The sequence below is a fragment of the Capsicum annuum genome, chromosome 2 (assembly GCF_002878395.1).
Source record: "Capsicum annuum cultivar UCD-10X-F1 chromosome 2, UCD10Xv1.1, whole genome shotgun sequence".
Classification (NCBI taxonomy): Eukaryota; Viridiplantae; Streptophyta; class Magnoliopsida; order Solanales; family Solanaceae; genus Capsicum; species Capsicum annuum.
The window spans coordinates 38,405,984-38,423,291 of record NC_061112.1 but is presented as its reverse complement, the minus strand read 5'-3'; positions in this window follow the sequence as shown (position 1 = coordinate 38,423,291).

The window sequence follows — 17,308 nt, the reverse complement described above, 5'->3', positions numbered from 1 at the left end:
CCAAATATTTATATCGTTTAAATTTTTTAAGTTGTTAATTATTATGATTTATAGTATTTTTTACCTATTTTTTAAAAATATATAAAAGATTAAACTATCTTTAAATATTTTAAGTTGTTAATTATTATAATTTATAATATCTTTTATGTAATTTTTGAATAATATATGTTACTCTCCTTATCCAGAGTTTTGTACCCTCGATAGTATATTTTTAATAATAAATAATTTAAAATTTTAACTATTGTGATTTCTAATATTTTTTCTATTCGAATTTAAGTACAATGCTTAAAAGATCATAATAATTAATTAGGGGTGATATAGTAAAATCACTGTAACACCCCGCAAAATTCCCTCATAATATGAGCCTTAGAGCGAGTTGAGTAAAGTGTTATTCCGGCCTCAAAAGTTTGAGAGGTGTCTTCCCAAGTGTGAGATATTTTGAACCATGTGTAATTTTCCTAATTTCAATATTTTATCACATGAGAAATTTGATAAGCTTTCCGTCGATATAAGATTCGCCCAAATCCGATACTCGAGTAAGAAGTTATGGTTAATTTAAGTCTTAGTCGTAAAACAACATCATTTCAGTGATTGGCGCATCGTGAAGAGGATTTATTTGACAATTGTCGATTTCTAATGGGACTCCGCAATAGTGGCGTATCACGGAGGAGCCCAATTTCTCAATAGTCAATTTTCAGTGGAACCCCGCGATAGTGCCGCATCGCGGAGGAGTCCCAGGTCCGAACCAGTGGGACAACGCGATGGCTCTGCATCGCGGGGACTCCCAATTTACTAATTGTCAAATTCCAGTGAGCCACCGCAATAAGTGGCACGTCGCGGTGGCGTATGAAATTGGATTCCCAGTTTAATTGTTTTTCCAACTTCGTACAGATGTTAAAAAAGGGCACTTTGGACTTTTTCCAAGCCTAAAAGATCGTGTAAACACCAAATCAAGGCCATTTACAAGCATTCTATGAATTTTTTCTCAAGTTTTCTCTCAACAAAAATCCTAAGTATCTAAAACCTCTTTCAAGAATCTCAAGAATCCACCATGGATTTTCTAAATTGAGTCAAGATTCAAGGTTCCCAAGTCAAGGGTCTCAAGAACCCTCATTCAAGAGTACGAATAGAGTTCCAAAAATGAGAGTTCATCCAAAGCTTTCTAAGTCAAGGTATGTAGGGTTTTGAACAAGGTTAACCCTTTCACCCTTGTGCCCAAAAGGCTTATCTACATCATGAATTTCCAAAAATCTATGAGGTTTTAGATGAATTTGAATTGGGGGTTTTCAAACATTATTATTGAATGAATATTGGGGGTTTTCAAACATTATTATTGAATGAATTATCTTGATATTTTCCAAGAATTAAGAGTCAAATGGCATGATTTCTGCATGTTTTATTGAGAATTTATAGCTGGGTATAAAACCCATGATTTTACTCCTTGAGAAGCTAATATTTGCAATGTTGAGATATTGAAGCATATGACTATATTGAAATTTTGAGATAAATTGCTGAAATTTCCATATTTCCACATGATTTATGAATCTATATACTATATATATTATGCTTTTGATGAGCTTCAATATGAGATTGAACTATGGGTTAGTAAGCGTTATTTGAGACTTGTGAATTTATGAACTCTTGTACTATAAGCACCCATGATTTGAGTATTTTGAGATGATTGAGAAATGAATTGACCTAATGGTCCTTGAACTTTGAAATCTACTTCACTATACGAGATTATCGATTTGATTATTGGGTTCATGGTAAACCATGAGATTATTCTAAAAGTTGATTTTTATGAGATTAGCGCAGATAATCTAAAGGGAGTAGTGTTTAATTAGCGCAGATAATCTAAAGGGAGTAGTGTTTAACACTGAGCAGGTAAGTTACTACGGCTTCTTACCCCAAAACTACGTGCCACCGTAGGTTATGCTTGAGGCCAAATTTATGATGAATATGATTGGGCCCGAGGTTGAGTTTTGTTTAGTGATTACTAGACCTAGTTTATACTCCCTGGCAAGAGTGTGACGCTCCTCCCCAACGTGGGGTCTCCTTCTTAGGAGGATAAAACATTGGACTCCTTATAGCTCGTATGGTTTATGTCGGTTACGAGAACCTCCCTTGCCCTTTAAACTTGAGATCAGCTACTTCTTTGAAAGCTAAAGTATTTTCCCTCCTATGATCTATTTTTCTAATAATGAGGTTGCAAAGTTGCTTCCTAGCTAAAGTATTCCATTGATATGAATTGTCTCTTTAAAATAAAGTATTTTCTCTTGATTTGGTATTTTTCCATGAAGTCTTGAGATGAGTTATTTTCACTAAACTAGAGTATATTCCTTTTTAGATTGAATGATTTCCCTAAAGCCTGAAATGAGATGTTCTTCTAAAGTGAATGAAATGCCTTTAAGCATGTTTCAAAGTTATATGATTCCGAATTCCAAGTATTTAAGTTCGAAAATAGTTATGGGATCTTAAGAATTGATGACGTTTTACTCTCCATAAGACATATGAATGATTTAAAAGTATCGTGTAAAGTTTCTTTATCCCTTTAGTATTGATAATAAAAGGAGATTTGTGATTTCAAGTTAAAGTATGATGACTCACGAGATTTGTGCTACACGCTTCATCCTAAATGATTTATGAGCTTAACATTTTATATTTGTTCAAGACATAGGAGCCATCCCATATTGCATGCATGACTTGATTAAAGAATATTAACACCGTTTTATACATATGCATTCACCCCCACATACTCAGTACATCCTCAAAGTACGGATTCAATATACGTCTATGTTCTACATTGTCTCATAATGTAGGTACAATATTATACCGCATATACCATGTCCAATCAGTTCACAGCTTCCAACCATCAGGTGATAGGTCCTTTTGATTTAGGGCCACAAGTCAGTGATATAATAGAAAATATTGTATTTTCCCTTATTCACCGTATTGAGTTAGGGTGGTTGGGAGTTATGACCCAGCTACCCATGGTCAGTACTGGTAGAGGCTTCATAGATAGTCAGTAGAAGTTGATGTATTGAGTTTCAGTTTGATGTTAAAGTAGAGTTTTAACCTTATGACTTTAGTTTAGTATTGAGTAAATTTATAATAGAGTTATCTTCCACTTTATTCCTCTTTATTTATGCATTTTATTCAGTTATTTATGTGTTATGCCAAGTGAAGGATTAGCTTGGGGTCACTTGTGACCCTAGGCAACGTGTAGCATCTCGAGGGGTGATTTCGGGTCGTTACAAACTTGGTATCAGAGCACAAGGTTCAAGTGTCTTGCGGAATAGTACGGAGGTGTATGTACTTTTCTTTGAGATGCTACAATGCATTTAGGAAATGTCTCCATTCTTTCGAGTCTTAGATCGTGCTATAGGGAGATTCCCTATGTGCTTATGCGGATCCTCAACTTTCTCTATTCAGGACATCTCTGCTTTATTTCTAAGGTATCAAAAATAGTCAAGCTTGAATCCTTACAGATAGTAATGGAATTGTGATCGAGTTAGAAAGTATCCCATCAGTGTTTTTGTGTTCCGATGGTTGAAGTATATTATTCATGATTCATAAAAAGTCGGGCACTAAGCCCAAATCAGAGGTGCTTTTAGATTTCTTCTCAGAATCTATAATATGAAGCTATGCTTCCTTACCCATCTATTAATCTTGAGATATCATGATTAGTAAGTTTCAGTTCCTTCCCCGATGACGTTCTCAGATTAGCTAGTAAGAAGCTTCAGAAGTCTCTTAAAACGACTTGATAGGAGCCTTCTTGTGTATCATGAGTTCCTCATGTTTAAAGTTATTGCCTCACTCTTATGAGTCTTATAAGTGAGACAGAATGAGATGTGTATTCTTAGATCAATGAATATTGTGTGTTAAGTTCCTATCTCTTTCAATATGTAATCTTGTTATCATTGTTTTTTTGAAAAGGAAATCAAGTCTAGTGAAGTCGAGTGGAGCTTTTTCGATTCACTAGCATAGTTGCTTTGTTATTCATCTCATTTTCTTATTCAAAACATAAAACCAAAGTCTAGTAAAGTCGTGTGAGGCCTATTTCAATTCACTAGCAACTTGTTGTGCATCCTGTTGTTCTTGTGTTGGTTGAAATGGGGGTTTAGAGTTATGGTGACAAGAAAAGTGATTAGGGCCATTTATTGAATTTATGTGTATATATGTACAGCTAAATTTTGTTGCATGTTAGGCTAGCAATGAAGTGCCATGTCCTAGCTTATTTGGGAAATATTATTTTCTTGAAATATGAAAAAAGTTATTAATGATGATTATTGCATTGAAAAGTATAGATTATTGATGAAAGTACTTGGTGGATGGACATTGTTAATTTAGGCATCCTTGAAATTTACGAGGTGGAGTGTAGTCGAAACTTATAGGGCTATGAGCTAAGTTGGGGCTGTATAAATAAGTGGGTATCAATGGTATGTAGAAGGAGAACATGCTAATAAATTGGGAATAAGATGGGTCTTGTGATTACGATCAAATATTGTTGATTATAAAGTTCGAGTGGGTATGTGAATTATCGATTATCGTTAATGTTTTATTTCATAACTTCCGAGTGAGAATAGCACTAGACACTAAGTTTGAATGATTGATGGTCATGAAAGTAGAGGCAATGATTTCTTGCTTAATGGTACTAGTTATAGAGAGGTGGTTAATAGGCTTGAACAGTGTGTGCAAGGGCCTAAGTTTATTTGATCCGTAATCAAGTTTGATATTTTCTGTTTGGTATAGAGACACGCCCAAAGTGCTATGGGACTGCATTATTTTTTGGGGATTATTGCCTGTTGTCTGGTTAATAGTGGCGCTAAGTTGCTGGGTGGAACTAGTGAGATATTGAATAATGTCCTTGATAGCTAAGTTGAGGAGCTATTAATAATAGTGTTGTGTATGATTTTTATTTTTTATGGTTTAGAAATATAAGTCTATAGGTAATATACAGGTATGCTATAGCAGAAATGACGTGGTTCGTCAAGGATTTGGAGATATCCGTTCTAAGCGTTAAGTAGTGAATGATGACTGTTGGGGCTATAGAAGGATGATGTGTGTCTCAGGAGGCGGTGTTATGAATTAGTGTTGCGCTTTGAGGAATGAAGTGGTCAATCGGGACATGGAGCAGTAGCAGCTGACTGAGGACATGACCCGGAATAGAAAAACTTAGAGGAAAGGCATTCGGATAGAGGGCTAAGGGTGTGGATGAGTCGTAGTCAGTAATTAGGTGAACTTTGGCATCCTCGGCTTGGCAATTTTTTGTGGATGTCATACCTATGTTATTTTATGGTGTCCTATGCTTCTGATGCTTTTGCATACTACCTTTTTATCTTGAGCCAAAGATCTACCGGAAGCGGCCTCTCTACTTTTCTAAAGGTAGTAATATGGACTGCGTACAATCAACCCTCTCCAGACCCCACTTATTTTGTAATATATTGGGTTTGTTGTTGTTGTTGTTATTATTGTTTTACGCTTTAAAATGTAGTTATTCGGGTCAAGTTCTTTTGTTTATGTTCATTATTATAACCCCGACTCTAGAGCAAGGTGATAACAGTAAGACCAGAGTTATGTGGTGGTTCACTGCCATGGAGTGATGGCTTAAGTCTAAGGGGGAGATGATAGAATCGGTAACAGGGTCAAACCTTAATACTCTAGTGGATGTACCAGTGAACCGTAGAATAGCTTCGAGAAAGATTGATGCTTGACCCAATCTCTTTTCAATACTTTCAGTTGTCCCAATACCTGCTCATGCTTTATATTTCTATTCCATGATCCTAATTCATGTTCATACATATGATAGAGAGTTATGTACTCTCCTAGTTCATAAAATGGGGAGTTCTGGTGCATTTGACAGTCGGGATCACATCCTATGAGTTTTGAACTCCAAATTCAGGTCATACAACTCGTGACTTAAGTACTCGAGCAATGTTTTTAGTAATTTATGAAGTCCAAATTTATATAATACATGTCCTTGGGTTAGACTGCTTTGATAAGTTCATGATGTTAAAGGCCTCAAGCCTCAGTTAAGTGCCAACTTAAGTACAATGTCCCTTCATGCTTCAGGACCACATGTTCTAACTTTTCAGCAACCTCTTCCTTAAGTCGCGATAGAGAGGATGAACAATTATGCCAATAGAAGAGGGCAAATATGTCATGTTGGGAAAGACAGTTGTATGTAGATGTTGATTCTTGAGTCCCCTTTCATCCAAGAAATCTAAGAACCCTTTTTTCTAAAACTCAAAGATTCTCTTGTTTATGAGTTTCCATAATACATGTGGGTTGGAATTGATGTTCCTACTATGATTGACTTGTGATTCATGTTTGTTTACAAGGTTTTCAAACTTTGACCCTAGTATGTGAAATTCATGTGACGTCCATGATAAACCTTCACGTTGCTTGTTAGATGATGTGTTCATGCCAATTGAGTGAAGAAATTGTTGAATAAGCAAAGCATGCTCCCATGTGTTTGATGAAATGCTTATGTGAAGGAATTAGAGCCATTATAGAAGACCCCCAATTGTGTACAAACCCATGCATGCCAAGTGTTTTTTGAAAAGCCTTAGTGAATGAATTAAGACGTGATAGTATGAAATTCCCCAATTATGCATTCTTTGATACATGCCAAGACTTTAATACGTGCTGAGTGATTGATGCAAGACCTTGTTAAACGGAATGTGAGCCGAGAGCATGTATCCCTATATTATCGCATGTCTATGATTCCTAAATACTTGAAGTGATGCCTTAGTAATTGTGATGGTGAATATATGTTATGATTCCTAAATGCTTGAAGTGATGTTTTAGTGATTGTAATGATGAATGAATGACCGTGGTCATGACTAGTTAAGAATGGTTATGTTTTACTTTTATGTTATCGAGTCCTGGGGGTATATGTACTCAACAATTAAGCTGTTGTCTAGAGCCCGTATCAGTTTTCGCGATGATATCAGTCAAGTTATGATTCTCAGAACTTCGAGAGTTATAGAACTCAGGACTCTCAGGCAGTTATAGAACTTGAGTAATCTCAGTATCGTTAGCGCTCTAGCCTTGGTTCTGTACCCTGCTCAGATTTAGTAGTATATAAGTGTTCAATGCAAACCTCAGTAGTATTCGAGTACTCAGTTTAGAGTTCAGTATTATTCCGTCAGATAACGGGACCAAGGGAATTTAACTATTCATACGAGTAGACTTAGTTAATCAGCTCAACATCAGTGTTATCAGATTTTGAGATAGCCCGTCAGACAGGTTTGATCTCAGATGTAATTGAGTATTCTTATTATTATTTCGAGGTCACTCTCTAGATGGACTTGATCTCAATCCCAGATTCGATTGAGTATTCTTGTTATCAGCTCCAGAGGTCACTCATTAGATAGGCTTGATCTCAGTTTCTGGTTCAGTTGATTTGCTTCTTTGGCAGATTCAGAGATCCCCTGCTAAATAGGTCTGGTCTCAGACATAATTATTTTATATCATTGATAGTAGGTTTAAGGATCATCGGTTAGGGAGGTTTGATCCTAGATTTAGTCAGTCGATGATCGCACGCTCTGAATTCAGCATGAGTTAACTCTTCGTTATAAGACTAAGGCAAGTTAGCCCAGATTCAGACGAAGGTAACATCCTTCCTTTATTCAGCTACTGTTTAATCTGAAATTCAGTTACATGTCTATTCCTATCATGAATATATGTATTCTTCAAGTATGCTGGGTTTAGAAAGGTATAGATTCAGTTTGACAAGTATTTCAGCTGTACATCCTCAGTTCTTTCCGTTTTCCTAGCCTGACTAGTGACATTTGAGATTAAAAATTCCTAAGGGGGAGATATTGTAACACCCCGTAAAATCCCTCATAGTTTAAAAGTTTGAGATGTATCTTCCCAAGTGTGAGATATTTTGAACCTTGTGGAATTTCCCTAATTTCAACTTTTATCATATGGAAAATTTGATAAGCTTTCCGTCGATATAAGATTTGCCCAAATTGATATCCGGGTAAGAAGTTATGACTAATTTAAGTCTTATTCGTAAAACAGCATCATTTAAGTGATTGGCGTGTTGCGGAGAGGGTTTATTTGGGAATTGTTGATTTTCAGTGGGACTCCGCAATAGTGGCGCATTGCGGAGGAGCCCAATTTCTCAATAGTCAATTTCCAGTAGAACCCCGCGATAGTGCCGCATCGCAGAGGAGTCCCAGGTCCCAACCAGTGAGACAACGCGATGGCTCCGCGTCGCGGGGACTCCCAATTTACTAATTGTCAAATTCCAATGAGCCACCGCGATAAGTGGCACGTCGCGGTGGCTTATGAAATCGGGTTCCCAATTTAATTTTTTTCTAGCTTCGTACAGATGTTAAAAAGGGCACTTTGAACCTTTTTCAAGCCTATAAAATCGTGTAAACACCAAATCAAGGCTATTTACAAGCATTCTATGAGGTTTTTCTCAAATTTTCTCTCAACAAAAACCCTAAGTATCTAAAACCTCTTTCAAGAATCACAAGATTCCACCATAGATTTTCTAAATTGAGTCAAGATTCAAGGTTCCCAAGTCAAGGGTCTCAAGAACCCTCATTCAAGAGTACGAATAGAGTTCCAAAAGTGAGAGTTCATCCAAAGCTTCTAAGTCAAGGTATGTGGGGTTTTGAACAAGGGTAACCCTTTTACCCTTGTGCCCAAAAGGCTTATCTACATCATGAATTTCCTGAAATCTATGAGATTTTTACATGAATTTGAATTGGGGGTTTTCACCCATTATTATTGAATGAATTATCTTGATATTTTCCATGAATTAAGATTCAAATAGCATAATTTCTGTATGTTTTATTGAGAATTTATAGCTGGATATAAACCCCATGATTTTACTCCTCGGGAAGCTAATATTTGCAATGTTGAGATATTGAAGCATATGACTATATTGAGATTTTGAGATAAATTGCTGAAATTCCCAGATTTCTACATGATTTATGAATCTATATGCTATATATTATGCTTTTGATGAGCTTCAACATGAGATTGAACTATGGGTTAGTAAGCTCTATTTGAGACTTGTGAATTTATGAACTCTTGTGCTATAAGCACCCATGATTTGAGTATTTTAAGATGATTGAGAAATGAATTGACCTAATGGTCCTTGAACTTTGAAATCCACATCACTATATGAGATTATCGATTGGATTATTGGTTTTGTGGTAAACCATGATATTATTCTAAAAGTGGATTTTTATGAGATTAGCGCAGATAATCTAAAGGGAGTAGTATTTAACACCGAGCGAATAAGTTACTACGGTTTCTTACCCCAAAATTACATGCCATCGTAGGTTGTGCCCGAGGTCAAATTTATGATGATTATGATTGGGCCCGAGGTTGAGTTTTGTTTAGTGATCACTAGACCTAGTTTATACTCTCTAGAAAGAGTATGACGCTCCTCCCCAACGTGGGGTCTCCTCCTTAGGAGGACAAAACATTGGACTCCATGTAGCTCGTATGGTTTACATCGGTTATGAGAACCTCCCTTGCCCTTTAAACTTGAGATCAGCTACTTCTTTGAAAGCTAAAGTATTTTCCCTCCTATGATCTATTTTCCTAATAATGAGGTTGCACAGTTGCTTCCTAACTAAAGTATTCCATTGATATGAATTATCTCTTTAAAATAAAGTATTTTCTCTTGATTTGGTATTTTCCCATGAACCCTTGAGATGAGTTATTTTCACTAAATTAGAGTATATTTCTTTTTAGATTGAATGATTTTCCCAAAGCCTGAAATGAGATATTTTCCTAAAGTGAATGAAATACCTTCAAGCATATTTTAAAGTTATATGATTCTAAATTCCAAGTATTTGAGTTCGAAAAGAGTTATGAGATCTTGAGCATTGATGAAGTTTTACTCTCCATGAGATATATGAATGATTTAAAAATATCGTGTAAAGTTTCTTTATCCCTTTAGTATTGAGAATAAGAGGAGATTTATGATTTCAAGTTAAAGTATGATGACTCACGAGATTTGTGCTACACGTTTCATCCTACATGATTTATGAGCTTTATATTTTATACTTATTCAAGCCATGTGAGTCATCACATATTGCATGCATGACTTGATTGAAGAAGATTGATACTGTTTTATACATATGCATTCACCCCCACATACTCAGTACATCCTCAAAGTACTGATTCACATATACGTCTATGTGCTATATTGTCTCATAATGTAGGTACAAGATTGTAGCGTATGTACCATGTCCAATCAGTTCGCAGCTTCCAACCATTAGGTGATAGGTCCTTTTGATTCAGGGCCACGAGTCAGTGATATAATAGAAAAATATTGTATTTTCCCTTATTCACCGTATTGAGTTGGGGTGGTTGGGAGTCATGACCCAGCTACCCATGGTCAGTACCGGTAGAGGCTTCATAGATAGTCAGTAGAAGTTGATGTATTGAGTTTTAATTTGATGTAAAAGTAGAGTTGTAACCTTGTGACTTCAGTTTTGTATTGAGCAAATTCATAATAGAGTTATCTTCCACTTTATTCCTCTAGATTTATGCATTTTATTCAGTTATTTATGTGTTATGCCAAGTGAAGGGTTAGTTTGGGGTCACTTGTGACCCTAGGCACCGTGTAGCATCCCGAGGGGTAATTTTAGGTTGTTACAAACTTGGTATCAGAGTATAAGGTTCAACTGTCCTAGGGTGTCTATGAAGTCGTGTCTAGTAGAGTCTTGCAGAATAGTATGGAGATGTTTGTACTTTTCTTCGAGAGGCTACAAGGCATTTAGAAAATGTTTCCATTCTTTCGAGTCTTAGATCATGCTATAGGAAGATTCTCTATGCGTTTACGCGGATCCTCAACTTTCTCTATTCAGGTCATCTTCGCTTTATTTCCAAGGTATCAGAAATAGTCAAGCTTGAATCTTTACAGATATTAGTGGAATTGTAATCGAGTTACAAAGTATTCCATCAGTGTTTTTGTCTTCTGATGGTTGAAGTGCATTATTTATGATTCATAAAAAGTTGGGCACTAAGCCCAAATTAGATATGCTTTTAGATTCCTCCTCAGAATCCATAATGTGAAGCTATGTCTCCTTACCTATGTATTAATCTTGAGATATCATGATTAGTAAGTTCCAGTTCCTTCCCCGATCACGTTCTCGATTGGCTAGTAAGAAGCTTCTGAAGTCTCTCAAAGCGGCTTGATAAAAGCCTTCTTGTGTATCATGAATTCCTCGTGTTTAAAGTTATTGCCTCACTCTTATGAGTCTTGCAAGTGAGACAGAATGAGATGTGTATTCTTAGATCAATGAATATTATGTGTTAAGTTCCTATCTCTTTCAATATGTAATCTTGTTATCATTGTCTTTTTGAAAAGAAAATCAAGTCTAGTGAAGCCGAGTGGGGCTTTTTCGATTTACTAGCATGGTTACTTTGTTATTCATCGCATTTTCTTATTCAAAATACAAAATCAAAGTCTAGTGAAGCCGTGTGAGGCCTATTTCAATTCACTAGCAACTTGTTGTGCATCCTATTTTTCTTGTGTTAGTTGAAACTGGGGTTTAGAATTGTCATGACAAAAAAAGTGATGAGGGCCATTTATTGAATTTATGTGTATATATGTACAACTGAATTTTGCTGCATGTTAGGCTAGCAATGAAGTGCTATGTCCTTGCTTGTTTGGGAAATATTGTTTGCTTGAAATATGAAAAGAGTTGTTGATGATGATTATTGCGTGGGAAAGTATAGGTTATTGATGAAAGTACTTGGTGGATGGGCATTGTTAATTTAGGCGTCCTTGAAATTTGCGAGGTGGAGTGTAGTCAAAACTTATAGAGCTATGAGCTGAGTTGGGACTGTATAAATAAGTGGGTAGCAATAGTGTGTAGAAGGAGAACGTGCTGATAAATTAGGAATAAGATGGGTCGTGTCATTACGATCAAATATTATTCATTATGAAGTTCGAGTAGGCGTGTGCATTGTCGGTTATCGTTGATGTTTTATTACATAACTTTCGAGTGAGAATAAGACTAGACACTAAGTTTGAATGATTGATGGTCATAAAAGTGGAGGCGATGATTTCTTGCTTAATGGTACTAGTTATAGGGAGGTGATCTAATAGGCTTAGACAGTGTGTGCAAGGGCCTAAGTTTGTTTGATCCGTAATCAAGTTTGATATTTTATGTTTGGTGTAGAGACACGCCCAAGGTGCTATGGGACTGCATTATTTTTTGAGGATTATTGCCTGTTGTCTGGTTAGTAGTGGCGCTGAGTTGCTGGGTGGGACTAGTGAGACAATGAATAATGTTCTTGATAGCTAAGTCGAGGAGCTATGAATGATGGTGTTGTGTGTGATTTTGATTTTTTATGGTTTAGAAATATAAGTCTATAGGCGATATACGGGTAGGCTATAGCAGAAGTGGCGTGGTCCGTCAAGGATTTAGAGATATCCATTCTAAGCGTTAAGTAGTAAATGATGACTATTGGGGCTATAGAAGGATGATGTGTGTCTCAGGAGGCGGTGTTATGAATTAGTGCTGCGTTTTGAGGAATGAAGTGGTTAATCGGGATATGGAGCAGTAGTAGCTAACTGAAGACATGACCCGGATTAGGAAAACTTGGAGGAAAGGCATTCGGATAGAGGGCTAAGGGTGTGGATGAGTCGTAGTAAGTAATTAGGTGGACTTTGGCATCCTCTCTAATCTGAGATTCAGTTACATAGCTATTCCTATCGTGAATATATGTATTCTTCAAGTGTGTTGGGTTTAGAAAGGTATAGATTCAGTATGATAAGCATTTCAGCTGTGCATCCTCATTTCTCTCTGTTTCCTAGCCTGACTAGTGACATTTGAGGACGAATGTTCCTAAGGGGGAGATATTGTAACACCCCGCAAAATTCCCTCATAGTTTAAGCCTTAGAGCATGTTGAGTAAAGTGTTATTCCGGTCTTAAAAGTTTGAGAGGTGTCTTCCTAAGTGTGATATATTTTGAACCATGTGGAATTTCCCTAATTTCAACTTTTTATCACATGGGAAATTTGATAAGCTTTTCGTCGATACAAGATTCTCCCAAATCTGATACCCGGGTAAGAAGTTATGGCTAATTTAAGTCTGAGTCGTAAAACAACATCATTTAAGTGATTGACGCGTCACGGAGAGGGTTTATTTTGCAATTTTTTATTTCTAGTGGGACTCTGACAGTGAAGCGTAGTAGAGGAGCCCAATTTCTCAATAGTCAATTTTGAGTGGAACCCCGCGATAGTGCCGCATCGCGGAGGAGTCCCAGGTCCCAACCAGTGGGACAGCACGATGGCTCCGCGTTGCAGGGACTCCTAATTTACTAGTTGTCAAATTCTAGTGAGCCACCGTGATAAGTGACGCTCACGGTGGCCTATGAAATCGGGTTCCCAGTTTAATTTTTTTCCCAGCTTCGTACAGATGTTAAAAAAGGGCTCTTTGGACTTTTTCCAAGCCTATAAAACCGTGTAAACACCAAATCAAGGCCATTTACAAGCATTCTATGAAGTTTTTCTCAAGTTTTCTCTCAACAAAAACCTTAAGTATCTAAAACCTCTTCCAAGAATCTCAAGAATCCACCAAGAATTTTCTAAATTGAGTCAAGATTCAAGGTTCTCAAGTCAAGGGTCTCAAGAACCCTCATTCTAGAGTACGAATAGAGTTCCAAAAGTGAGAGTTCATCCAAAGCTTCTAATTCAAGGTATGTGGGGTTTTGAACTAGGATAACCCTTTCACCCTTGTGCCCAAAAAAGGTCCCCTCCTTCAATATCATGATTAGGTCGACCAGGGCAGATCATGAGTGAATATAAAAAAAATGTACATAGCTATTCCAGCTGAAATACTTGGAATAATTCTACCACTTCTACTAGGAGTAGCCTTTTTAGTGCTAGCTGAACGTAAAGTAATGGCTTTTGTGCAACGTCGAAAGGGTCCTAATGTAGTGGAATCGTTTGGATTGTTACAACCTCTAGCAGATAGTTTGAAATTGATTCTAAAAGACTTATCTACATTATGAATTTCCTGAAATCTATGAGGTTTTTACATGAATTTGAATTGGGGGTTTTCACCCATTATTATTAAATGCATTATCTTGATATTTCCCATGTATTAAGAGTCAAATGACATGATTTTTGCATGTTTTATTGAGAATTTATAGCTGGGTATAAACCCCATGATTTTACTCCTTGAGAAGCTAATATTTGCAATGTTGAGATATTGAAGCATATGACTATATTGAGATTTTGAGATAAATTGCTGAAATTCCTAGATTTCCACATGATTTATGAATCTATATGCTATATATCATGTTTTTGATGAGCTTCAACATGAGATTGAACTATGGGTTAGTAAGCCCTATTTGAGACTTGTGAACTTATAAACTCTTGTGCTATAAGCACGATTTGAGTATTTTGAGATGATTGAGAAATGAATTGACCTAATGGTCCTTGAACTTGGAAATCCACTTCACTATATGAGATTATCGATTTGATTATTAGGTTTGTGGTGAACCAAGAGATTATTCTAAAAGTGGATTTTTATGAGATGAGCACAGATAATCTTAAGGGAGTAGTATTTAACACCGAGCGAGTAAGTTGCTACGGTTTCTTACCCTAAAACTACGTGCCACAGTAGGTTGGGTCTGAGTTTATGATGATTATGATTGGGTCCGAGGCTTAGTTTTGTTTAGTGATCACTAGACCTAGGTTATACTCCCTGGTAAGAGTACGGCGCTCTTCCCCAATGTGGGGTCTCCTCCTTAGAAGGACAAAACGTTGGACTCCATATAGCTCGCATGGTTTATGTCGGTTACAAGAACCTCCTTTGTCCTTTAAACTTGAGATCAACTACTTCTTCGGAAACTAAAGTATTTTCCCTCCTATGATCTATTTTCCTAATAATAAGGTTTCAAATTTGCTTCCTAGCTAAAGTATTCCATTGATATGAATTGTCTCTTTAAAAGGAAGTATTTTCTCTTGATTTGGTATTTTCCCATGAAGCCTTGAGATGAGTTATTTTCACTAAACTAGAGTATATTCCTTTTTAGACTGAATGAGATATTTTTCTAAAGTGAATGAAATGTCTTCAAGCATGTTTCAAAGTTATATGATTCCGAATTCCAAATATTTGAGTTCGAAAAGAGTTGTGAGATCTTGAGCATTGATGAAGTTTTACTCTCCATGAGACTTATGAATGATTTGAAAGTATCGTGTAAAGTTTCTTTATCCCTTGAGTATTGAGAATAAGAGAAGATTTGTGATTTCAAGTTAAAGTATGATGACTCACGATATTTGTGCTACACGCTTCATCCTACATGATTTATGAGCTTTACATTTTATACTTGTTCAAGCCATGTGAGTCATCCCATATTGTATGTATGACTTGTTGAAGAGTTGTATTTTTCCTTATTTGATTTAGGGCCATGAGTCAGTGATATAATAGAAAAGTGTTGTATTTTCCCTTATTTGGTCATATTGAGTTGGGGTGGTTGGGAGTCATGACCCAGCTACCCATGGTCAGTACTGGTAAAGGCTTCATAGATAGTCAGTAGAAGTTGATGTATTGAGTTTCAGTTTGATGTAAAAGTAGAGTTGTAACCTTGTGACTTCAGTTTTGTATTGAGCAAATTCATAATACAGTTATCTTCCACTTTATTCCTCTGGATTTAAGCATTTTATTCAGTTGTTTATATGTTATGCCAAGTGAAGGGTTAGCTTGGGGTCACTTGTGACCCTAGGCACCGTGTAGCGTCCCGAGGGGTGATTTTGGGTCGTTACAATCACGATTAAAGCAGCGAAGCATAAATATCTTAAATGACTTACAAGAACTAATTAGAAGTGACATAACAAAATTACTATAATAAATACTTGTGAAAAAAATTTAAGTGGACCTCATCTAAGACGTCAAGTTAGTTTAAAACATCAAGAGTTAATTTATTATTTATATATATTTTATCCTTTTTATTAAATAATATCATTTTTTTAGTACTTAAATGACTTATAATAATTAACTAGGGGTGATATTCAGTAAAACTATGGTGGAAGGGGTGATATTCAGTAAAACTATGGTGGAAGCAGCTAAAACAGATATGTCATAGATGTCTATTTTACTTTTTAGAAATTTAATATTATTAATTTTTAATACATAAATAAATTATAATAATTAATTAGGGGTGATATAGTAAAATCATGATTGAAACAACCAAAACAGACATATCATAAATATTTATTTTATCTTTTAAAATTAAATATTATTAATTTTTTAATACATAAATGACTTATAATAATTAATTATGGATAATATAGTAAAATCACGGATTGGATATTATTAATTTTTTAATACATAAATGACTTATAAGAATTAATTAATTATCTAGGGGTGATATTGTAAAATCACGGCTGAAGCAGCCATATTATAAATATTTATTTTATCTTTTAATTAAATATTCTTAATTTTTTAATATATAAATTATTTATAATAATTAATTAGGGGTGATATAGTAAAATTATGGAGCAAGCAGCCTGCTGAAGCAGGCATCTCGAAACCCTCTCTTCTATATAATAAAAAAAGAAATAATTTATTATATATATATATATATATATATATATATATATATATATATATATATATTATCCTTTTTATTAAATAATATCAAATTTTTAGTACTTGAATGACTTATAATAATTAATTAGGGGTGATATTAAGTAAAACTATTATGGAAGCAGCTAAAACAGATATGTCATAAATGTCTATTTTACTTTTTTAAAAAAATTAAATATTACTATTAATTTTTAATAAATAAATGACTTATAATAATTAATTAGGGGTGATATAGTAAAATCACGATTGAAACAACCGAAACAGACATATCATAAATATTTATTTTATATTTTCTAATTAAATATTATTAATTTTTAATACATAAATGACTTATAATAATTAATTAATTAATTAATTAAGGGTGATATAATAAAAATCATGGTTAAAACAGCTGAAGCAGACATGTTATAAATGTTTATTTTATCTTTTAATTAAATATTATTAATTTTGTAATATATATATTACTTATAATAATTAATTAGGGGTGATATAGTAAAATTATGGAGCAAGCAGCCTGCTGAAGCATGCATGTCGAAACCCTCTCTTCTATTTTATTACATAAATAACTTATAATAATTAATTATGGGTATTATAATAAAATTATGGATTGAATATTATTAATTTTTTAATATATAAATGACTTATAATAAATAATTAATTAATTAGAGGTGATATAGTAAAATCACGATTGAAGCAAGCAGACATGTTATAAATATTTA